Raw genomic sequence first — 11,028 nt, 5'->3', positions numbered from 1 at the left:
GTAAATATCACACAGTTCTCGAGACACTATAAGCATATTTTATTAATTTTTAAAGAAAATAAAGACAATTTTCAATTTATACCACGCGCTATGCATGTGTTAGGGTTTCCTCGAAATGAACGTTACAATCGGGTGAGTTGAGTCCTACATAAGAATTAACCCAGTTTTACTAGAACTTCATACTCAATTTTGGTAAAATATTTACATGCATTTAATTACGCTTCTATGCGTTCTCGTAATCTCTTTAGCACCAATTTCAATTATAGGGGCGAAATTACGACGAAGCTATAAAATATAAGACACTAAGGCCTCTCTTTTCTAAAGGTCCAAAAAAATGTATTTGAATTATTGTTTTCAAAAATTAAAAAAAAACAATAAATTGTAGTATGCCAATTATGTATTCAAAAATATGCTTGCATAGTCAAATTCAACTTAAATTTTCAAAAAATGAAAAATGATAATTTGTTTGCAAAATGCAAAAATAACTTTATTTTATTATTTTTGTTTCACTGTTTTTGTGCCTAACATTTAGCATTTGGTGGTAAATGCTAGCAAATAGTTTTGTCGTTGTATGTAGGGATGAGCATAATTCGGTTAAAACCAAATTAACCGAATAAATTTAATTGGTTCGGTTCGATTTTCATTTTTGTTTAATTTTGGTTTTCGGTTCGATTTTTGGGTTTGGTTAATTCGGTTAATAGAATAGCAAAAATTAATTATGAATAATTTATATATTATATATTAAAATATTATTTATATATTACATATGTATATACTAATTTTTTTATATTATATATGTTAAAATTTTATATATTTTATAAATTATTTATATTAAAAATTTATATTATATATATATATATATATATATATTAAAGTATTAAATTGGTTAATTGATTTAACCGAAATTCGGTTTGGTTGGTTTTCAGCTCGGTTAAATATGAATTTCGGTTGGTTAGGTTAATAATATTTTTAAACCAAAAGTTTTCGATTAATTTGGTTAATTAATTGAATTCATTGAACCGACCGAATGTTCACCCTAGTTGTATGCCCAAATTGAAAGCACTATTTGGATCAATGGAACAAAACAAAGAAATCGATCAAGAACACAACATAAGGCCGATCCATGGATTCATTTGAACAAGCTACATGCTTTCAGTTTAGTTTATGTGCTAGTTCCCGTGTTGTCATCTTACGTCTTTGAGGTAGGAATGCTTGAAATTAATTTTAAATTTTATGTAAAGTCAACAATTGGTGTTAGAACCATGATTTTGGAGCACATCGAAGAGAAAGACTTACATGTCGAAGGAGTAACCATACCCAACACTAAGGGTGGAAAAACGGGTTAACAGGTCGGGTTCGAGCGGATTATAAATGGGTTGAGGTTAAACGGGTTCGGGTTGACCCATTTATTAATGATTGACTACAATATAAATCCAAACCCACCCGTTTAAAAAATGGGTCATAAAAGGATCGTCCGTTTAAAAAATATAATTTATTTATTTTAAAAATTTTTAAACATTTCACATAAAATGACATTTAAAAAAAATATTCTATTTTATTTTTAAACAAGTCCTAAATGGGTCACCCGATAGGTGAATTGACCCGAACTCGTCTAACCTGTTTAATAAATAGGACGGGTCTGGGTTTACCCATTTATAATTCAAACCAAATTCGATTTAAACGGATGGGTCTCGGGTCACTCGTCGAATTTCGAGTCGTTTTGCCACCCTTACCCAACCCCTCTACCAAAAACATGCCACAATGTGACCCCATATAAGTATAACTTGGTACAATTTTTGTGAAGGAAGCATTAGTATCTAGTGGCACCCAAGTTAGTTTATTATTTTTTATAATTTTTTAATCAGCAAAATACTGATGCTTGTAGTTTATGCCATCCAATATTTTTTAATATGGTAAAATCAAATAGATAACTAGTTTTTCATTTGAGGTTTCACCCATGGAAGTAAGCTTGCTTTTTTTTTTTTTTTTGGGTATTGTGCTTCTTTAAATCGTTAACCAAAATTATTCATGACGATTCTTTGTGAATTAAGTTTTTAATGTTCGTCCAGTCTCATATCGTTTCTGTGAGTAGTTTCAAAGTCAGTATAAGATTCTCTTAACTCTCTCTCCTTAACACTTAGGTTTTGAGGATAAGCTCTCTAACATGATATCAGAGCTGGACCTTGAGCTGCTTAGCTCCTTTGTGGGCTAGATTGCTCCTCACCTCATTTTTCCCCATGGACTTTCGTCACCTCATTTCTCCCATGAGCTCGAGAGAGAGTATTAATATCCGTCCAGTCTCACATCGTTTCTGTGAACAGTTCCAAAGTTAGTATAAGATCCTCTTAACTTACTCTCCTTAACACCTAGGTTTTGAGGATAAGCTCTCTAACATGGCATCAAAGTTGGGCCTTGAGCTGCTTAGCTCCTTCGTGGGCTAGACTTCTCCTCGCCTCATTTTGCCCCATGGACTCTTTTCGCCTCATTTCTCTCATGGGCTCGAGGGAGAGTATTAATATCCATCTAGTCCCACATTGTCTCTGTGAACAGTTCCAAAACTAGTATAAGATCATCTTAACTATCTCTCTTTACCACCTAGGTTTTGAGGATAAGCTCTCTAACATAAGTTGAGGAGCAAAAGATCAAAAATATCGGCAAAAATCAACATAAAAAGAAGGATGAAAGACATAGAGCTCCTTTGACATTTGCCAAATAAACATAGATGTCGTTTAGAAAATTCCTTGTTCCACCCTTGAAATTTGGTAAAAATATGCAGACCTCTTTTGGGGTTTCAAAAATCTTAAGGATTTCTTTTGGTGATTAATTTTCGGACATTTATATCCCTCATTCAGTTTATCATTTTGTTAAATATAAAGTGAAGCTGTGTTTTTTTTTTTTAAAAAAAAACTTCAAAGTAGATTTATGTAAGTTTGAAGTCTCAAGGGAGGTTTATGACTTTTTCCTAAACTTTAGAGTAGTCCCTATGATTAGAGGTGAGAATAATTCGGTTAAAACTAAATTAACTGAATTAACCGAGTAAATTCGGTCAGTTTGATTTGGTTAAAAATTTATTCGGCTCGGTTCACTTTTTATTTTCATTGAATTTTGGTTTTTGGTTTTCAGTTCGGTTTACTGAATTAACCAAATAGTATAAATTAATAATAAATAACTATATATATTATATAATAAAATATTTTGCATATTACATATATACTAAAATTTTGTATATAATATATTTAAATTTTTTTATAATAAAAATATATATTCTATATATAACAAAAATTCAAATTTGTTGGTTTTGAGTTTGGTTAATATGAAATTTGAGTTCGATTTGGTTAATAAAAAATTTTTTACTGAAATTTTTTAATTAATTCAATTAATAAACAATCAAATGCTCACCCAAATAATAAGTGAAAAAGTGCGGGCTGCGGGAGTGCTTTTCATGAGGTCAGGTGTTCAAATCCTTCCGGGCTCGTTTTCGCCCCTGGACTCTTGAATTTACCCTCCCTTTAGAGTTGTGGGGTTAACTTCAAGGGGCGCAAAATTAGTCATGTGGACCGTAAAACGGACGCGTGGATACCCGATGCGTATTTTAAAAAATAATAAGTGAAAAAGAAATTATATATTGTTTGTGGCGAGGAAGGGGAATGTGGTCCGCTGGCCCTCTAACGTCGGACTTTGGGCTAGTGGAATCCACTTAGATTTTTTCAGTTGGGCCCACTATAGGTCCACTTTTTGTTGCAATATTTTGTTTGGAAGCTCATAATAGTCCCTGCAGTGATTGCTATGAACCGATTTCATATAACATTAATCTTTTATTATCGAAACCCTAAACTGTTTGAGTTATGGTTTAGTTTGAACTTGATTTAAGATTTTGTTTACAAAGATGTTGCATGTTCCGAATTTAAACCATTAATATTTTTTTAATGTAGGATGAATTCAACATCGATTGTGTCTATTTAACCTTATTTATAAAATATTGGACATTGGATTTGAGTTTACTAGAGAGGTGACCCGTTTATAAATAGATCAATCCAGACTTGACTCGTTTAATAAACAGGATTAGGTAAGTTTGCCCGGTGACCAGTTTAATTTTATATATATATATATATATATATATTAGATTGAAAATATTAATTAAAGAGATGTACTATTTTCTACATTTTATGTTTTTTTTTTGTAAAACTATTAATAAATAAATAAATAGAGTGCTGTTTTTTATATAGAAAAAAAACCTTTATATGAAATGTTTTAAAAAATTAAAAAAAAATTATATTTTTAAACAAGTTCTTAACAGGTACCCATTTATGATCCATTTATTAAACAAACGAGTTTGGGTTAGATACCATCGGGTAATTCGTTTAATTTGATATATATAACTATTTTCTAGATTTATATATTTTTTCATAATTATTAATAAACAAAAAAAAAAAAGATGTTTTCTTTTAAAAAAATATATCACTTTATATGAAATGTTTTTAAAAAATTAAAAATAAATAAATTATATTTTTAAATAGATTCTTAAAAGGTGCGCGTTTATTACTTATTTATTAAGTGGACGGATTTAAATTTATATATTAGTCACTCATTAGTAAACGAGTCAATTCAAACTCGAACCCGTTTAATCCTTATCCGTTTACGATCCATCTAAACTTGGTCTGTAACCTATTTTGTCATCCCTATGGGTAATACACATTTGTTGCATTTGACCCTTGGACAATTAAATTTTTTTTTTTCAAAGAGGGCGAGACCTCCATTTATTTATTAATATACCCTCACTTTTGGTAGAGGAATACCGTTGTTACAAAATAAAATAAAAGGGAGAGTACAGAAAAACTCTCCTAAAAAAACCAGCATCAGCAAACCAACTTTTAGGACAATAAAACTAAAACATAACTAACAAAAAAGATAAAAACATAAACACAATCAAAATCAACACCAACGAAACTCTAGAGATGAACTAACGACGAACAAAAACGAGACCCCACCTATCAATCCGAATATTAATTTGTAGCATTCTAACTCAATTGAATATGATTTTCTAGAAAATGACTATTATTAATTGTATACTCACCTACCATGAAATCAATTAATGATGACCAATTTATTGATATGTGTTGGTGTCAATGTATGTATGTAAGTAAATGGCTTTTGGAGGTAGTATATTACATTGCTTTACTTTAAGTCTTGAATAGGAGTTATGTTTGTATGTTGTAAATACAAAATTTTCAAGGATTTCATTTATTTTATAAAATTCAATTTGAGCACTTTTTATTAGTATAATTAAGGATTTATACTTATTAATTTTATTCAATTAAAATTATTATTAAAAAAAATAATTTGAAATTATGTTCACCATCCATCACTTTAAAATTTGAAGTCATACTAACTTCACACCGAAAACATTTTTTTTTCTTTAAAAAGTTAGGGTGCAACACAAGTACTTCTCAAGAGATCACCCATCATAGTACTACTCTTATTCAAGTACGCTTAACTGCGGAGTTCTAATGAGATTCGGTGCATTAGTACTAATATGATCGCACACACAAAATATGTTCATGCTCTTTACTTTTTATGAAGTTTCCACAATTTTTACTTTCCATCACTCTAAAAATCAAAGTGACAATCAATTTCTGTCAAACAATTTTTTTGTCAAAATTTCAAAATGTCCAAAATTTATTGAAATCTAAAAACTTGAGTATGAATTTTCCCCAAAATTCATATGTGAGATTAATCTCAAATTGAAATTTCTCTCTTAATTTATCTTCTTTTAAAATTAAAATAGATATTAGTGCAATGCTTTTGAAATTATATAAATGTTAAACTTAGGTATTAGCAAAAACATTTTAGGCAAAATACTCCAAACCTAATTTATCTTTTTTCAATGAATAACTATGCACTAACCTTTGTAACTCAGAAAGCAAACATACCAAAAAAAAAAAACAAAAGTGTTTTGCTCGATTTGTATTTGTTCAATTTGCAAAGGACAAAAGACACTAACCTCTCTAGAGGGTTGCAAAAAAGACATTGGTCTCTTCTAAAATTTTTTAAAATCTCATTGACCTTTCATTAAATTTGATAAAAACTAAAAAGAAAGATGTGAACATTCATTCATTAGATTTTGAAAATCTCCTTAATATTTAATTTTTGAAAAACTTGTACCTCTTCTTGAACTTCTCTTTTTATCAAATCTAAAAGAAGGTTGGAGTCTTTTTTAAAAAGCTCATTGGAGGTTTATAAAAACATTCTTGAAAATTTTTAAAACCTCAAGAGAGGCCCACTCTCTTCCTTTTTTTTTTTTTTTGTGTCAAGCCATAATAGAGGCCAATATCTTTTGCCCATTCAAAAGTCAAATTATGTTTCCAAACACAACTTTAACTTGGAAAATTTTAATTGAAAAAGATTAGTATAAATTGGTAATGTGTGTCGAAGTCCCATCTATAATATTAAGGCTTCATTTGAAACTTGAAAAATATCGAAGAAAGGAAAGGAAAATTTTAAAATGTCTATTTTTTCATGTTTAATTATGAAGAAAGTGAAAAAGAAAATTAAAAAAAATCTAATTTAATAAGAAAAAAAATCAATTTTACACATCATTAATATAAAGTTTTATCTTAATTTTTTTTATCAGAGCAAATTTATTTTATATATATATAAGGTAAGATGGAAAATAAATTTCTTTCCAAATTTTCTTTTTCTTTTTTCTTATCCCAATATTAAATGAACCGTAGAAGTAAATATGGTAATTAATATAGGTGGAGTAGAGTGAGGCAGAAAAGGCAACCTTCTTTAAAAGCCCTCAACAACCCTCATATCAAAATAAGTAACCCAAGAAGAAGTCAACAACAATTAGGTCTATGGACAAAGGGTTCGGTTTCATGAACCTCAATTATAGCTCCACTCTGGTTTTTTTTTTTTTTTTTTTAATAAGAAACCCAATCAAAACATAGCCAAATGACTTTTGAAATAATTCTGTATTATAGGAATTCAAAATTTTTTTTTTTTTTTAATGACATAGGAACTTTAGTCACTAACAAGTCCTTTGGACCCTCTGGTATGGTACCAAACTTACAGATTAGCGTCCTCTCCCCTAGGTTTAACTGATCAGATAAAGTCCGAAATGCGGACACGTCTTCTGTGCATCAGTTGGACATTTGGCTAATCCGACTCTCGGAACATATCTCCATTATAACTTGAAGATCCTGTATTTGAAAGTATGAAATTACATTGAGTTATCACCTAATTTATTCAAATCTAATTTCAAATCCTAAAATTTATGCATCCAAACACTACCTAACTTCGTATCATCAATTCATTTATAAGAAACGTATGGTGCCACTATTTCAAAGTGTTTGGATTCCTTCAAAGAAACTTTAATGGATAAAAGACAAATAGAGAATCAATGACAGAACTAAAGTAAGCTATCACCGCTGTACTGAAATATTGAAAGTTAATAGCTGACGTCATTGCTGGACCCAAAAATAAATTGAAGCGTCTAAGAAATTAATACAAAATTTCAAAAAGAGAAAGTTATTTAAATGAAAATGTTAAAGTAGATAAGCATTAATTACGTTTGGTTTGTAAAATACATATTTTTTTAACTAGACACAAAATTCCTATTTTTAAAAATAAGATATGATGCTCCAAGGGTATGACACGGTAGAAAAGCAGCAACACATAAAAAGGAGCATCGGGGGTTCAATTCTAGGTAAATACACTTGCAGAGCCAGCGGTACTTGTGGATAGTGAGAATTTACTCTGTGAGCCAGCGGAGACTGTAAATGGTGAGAGTTCGCTCTGTAAGCCAGCGAGGACCGTAGATGGTGAGAGTTCTCTGTGAGCCAGTGGGAACCGTGGATGGTAATGGAGATGTGTCTCTTGGGGGTCGAATTGACTGAACGTCTAATTAATGCATGGAAGCCGTGTCCGTATTTCGGACTTTACATTATCAACGACACCTAGGGGGAGGACACTAATCCATAGGTTTGGTGCCGCACCAAAGGGCTCGAAGGGCTTGTTGGTGGCTGGAATTTCTATGTAATCCAAAAAAAAAAAAGAGATATGATACAATAAAAAATATATAAATTATAAAAAAATGTAATGATTTAGAAAGAGACCACTCATTCGATATGAAATAGAAAACGAATAAATACTATAAAATTTGAAAATAATCATTTTCCTTATTTCTTTTATTATAACCATTCCATTTTTAGAAATAGATATTCTGTCAATGAATTATAATAACAAATTATTCAATGAACATGCCCCCGTGCATAAGCTCAAGTGGTAAGGAGGTTCACTAGACGGCCTTGGATAAAGATGAAATCTGGGATTCAAACCCTGTTGCCTGCAGTGCACATTCATGATTTACCTCCTACGTATTGGCTGAGAGCACGACTAGTGTAGGCATGGGATTAGTCTGGTGCGTAAGCCCAGGAAACTCGACGTATCAAAAAAAAAAAAATTATTCAATGAACATGTACACTTTTGTGATAAATGTATGACCTATAATATAAAAATAAATAAAAAAAAACACTGAGAGCAACTAAGATAGTTTGACACTATTAATAAAAGCCAATTAATAGAAAGAAAATAAAAAGAATAGTAGAAAAAAATCCAAAGCCCACAAGACCTTTTTACTTTCCAAGCCAAAAATATTAGATGGATTAATGGAACAAAGCAAATAAACTGTTGTGATATGGATTGAATAATAAAGATACACAGTGGAATAAACAACAACAAGTATATAACACACAACAAGAACAAGAATAATACAAAGATTTACATGGTTCGACAAAGTTTACATCCACGAAAGTAATAACACAAAAATTTCACTATGGAAATCACAATGTACACAATACACTTCTCAAAATGATCACTCCCCACTTCAATATACGCCCAGAATAACATATATAGAAGTTCCATAGAGGTTTCCCTCTGTTTACCCAACCACCCAACATTCAAAATTCAAAATTCAGAAAAACTGCTTGCACCCCAGGCGCCTTTCATCGACGAGTTCAAGGCTTTGTCAACGATCCATTGAAGACCACTCGTCGACGATAACATGCTTTCATCGTCAAGTCAAGAACTTTGAGATTTTCCTGCTCTCGGTATTTTCTCGGCGACAATTTCAGAACCTTCGTTGACGTGTCTTTGATGTCCTCTCATCGACGAACACATGACATTTGTCGACGATCTCTTGGTGTGCTGCCCCTTCATGTTTTTCTTTCTTCCTTCTTTGCTTAAGAAAAATAAAGTATAAGAGCCACAAATAACAATCTCCACCTTGGCGATTATATGCCCCTTAGGAGAATCCCGAAAAAACATGTTTAACTACTCCACCTTGAATTTTAAAACGTTAGGTTAGTCTTGTCTCCTTTCTATCACTTAAAGACATAAAGTAAGTCCAAGCAATGCTTGAACTTTTCATAAGTAATCGATTTCATCAGAATATCCATTGCAGTTTTAGAAGTGGGAACATTCTCTAACACAAGTTCACTTGAAGCAATCAATTCCCAAGCTCTGTGGAACCTTACATCCATGTGCTTGGTTCTAGCATGGTATACCTGATTCTTCACCAAGTAAATAGCACTCTGACTATCACAATGCAGCACCACTCCATCTTTCTTTAATCTTAGCTCTCTGACTAAACCAATAAGTCATAAGGCTCCCTTTGCAGATTCGACAATTGCCATATATTCCGTCTCAATCATGGATAATGCTACTAGAGACTGTACTATGGATTTCCAACACACCGGTCCTCTTACAAGGGTAAACACATATCCCATTGTAGACCTTCTATCATTCATATCTTCAGTATAATCAGCATCAACAAACCCCATAATTGAAGGACAACCTTGTTGCTTGCCGAACATGATGTCATATCCCGATATACCCTGTAAGTATCTAAGTATCTATTTGACAGCTTCCCAATGTTTCCTTCTTGGATTAGAAAGAAATTTACTTACCACGTTCACCGCATGAGTCAAATCTAGTCTCGTACACACCATGGCATACATCAAACTCCCCATAGCACTAGCATAGGGGACCTTTGACATGTCCCAAATTTCCTCATCTAAACTTGGGCAATATGTAGTAGACAACTTGAAATGATTCGCTAAAGGTGTACACACCAGTCTTGTATCAGTCATGCTAAACCTCTCCAACACCTTCTGTACATAACCGCCTTGAGATAACCATAACCTCCCTGCAGTTATATCACGATGAATCTCCATCCCAAGTATTTTTTTGACTGAACCAAGAACCTTCATATCAAATTCCTTATACAACAGGTCTTTTAGTTCATTCACCTAAGTTAAATCCTTTGCAACTATCAATATGTCATCAACATACAATAACAAGAAAATAAGAGTCATCCTCAAACTTATTCACATATACACAGTAGTCATACTCACACCTTTTGTAGCCAATCTTAAACATGTAAGAATTAAATTGTTTATACCATTGCCTTGAAGGCTGTTTCAGCCCATAAAAAGATTTCTTCAACATGCAAACGAAATTTTCTTTTCCCTATTCAATAAATCCCTTTGGCTATATCATGTAGATTTGTTCCTTCAAGTCACCGTGAAGAAATGTCGTCTTCACATCCATTTGTTTCAAATGACGATCGTAATGAGCTACCAACCCCAACACAATTCAGATAGAAGTATGTCGGACAATTGAAGAAATGATCTCATCATAATCTATCCCCTTCTTTTGTGAGTATCCTTTCGCCACCAACTATGCCTTGAATTTCTCTCCTTCCTTTTATGAAATTCCCTCCTTCTTCCTATATACCCATTTGCAACCTATCGGTCTCTTCCCATCTAGAAGTGCGACTAAGTCCCAAGTTTTATTCTTATGTAGTGATTCCATCTCCTCAATCATCGCTCCCATCCACTAATATTTCTCCTGGCCGTGCACTGCCTTTTGAAATCTATTTGGATCATTGCAACAAGTAAGGAAAGCATAAGACACTAACTCTTCAAACCCATACCTTGATGGAGGGATGATAGTGCATCTGGATCT

The 11,028-nt window shown here is 32.0% G+C and overlaps 1 pseudogene; it reads right to left on the bottom strand.

Annotated features, from left to right (window-relative positions):
* Positions 1-5,426: 5,426 nt before the first annotated feature.
* Positions 5,427-5,545, bottom strand: LOC131165107 (5S ribosomal RNA; annotated as a pseudogene).
* Positions 5,546-11,028: the final 5,483 nt, after the last annotated feature.

Source organism: Malania oleifera, chromosome 9 (genome assembly GCF_029873635.1).
Source record: "Malania oleifera isolate guangnan ecotype guangnan chromosome 9, ASM2987363v1, whole genome shotgun sequence".
NCBI classification, from domain to species: domain Eukaryota; kingdom Viridiplantae; phylum Streptophyta; class Magnoliopsida; order Santalales; family Ximeniaceae; genus Malania; species Malania oleifera.
Note: the sequence above shows the minus strand (reverse complement) of the source record. Positions and strands in the feature narration are given on the sequence as shown.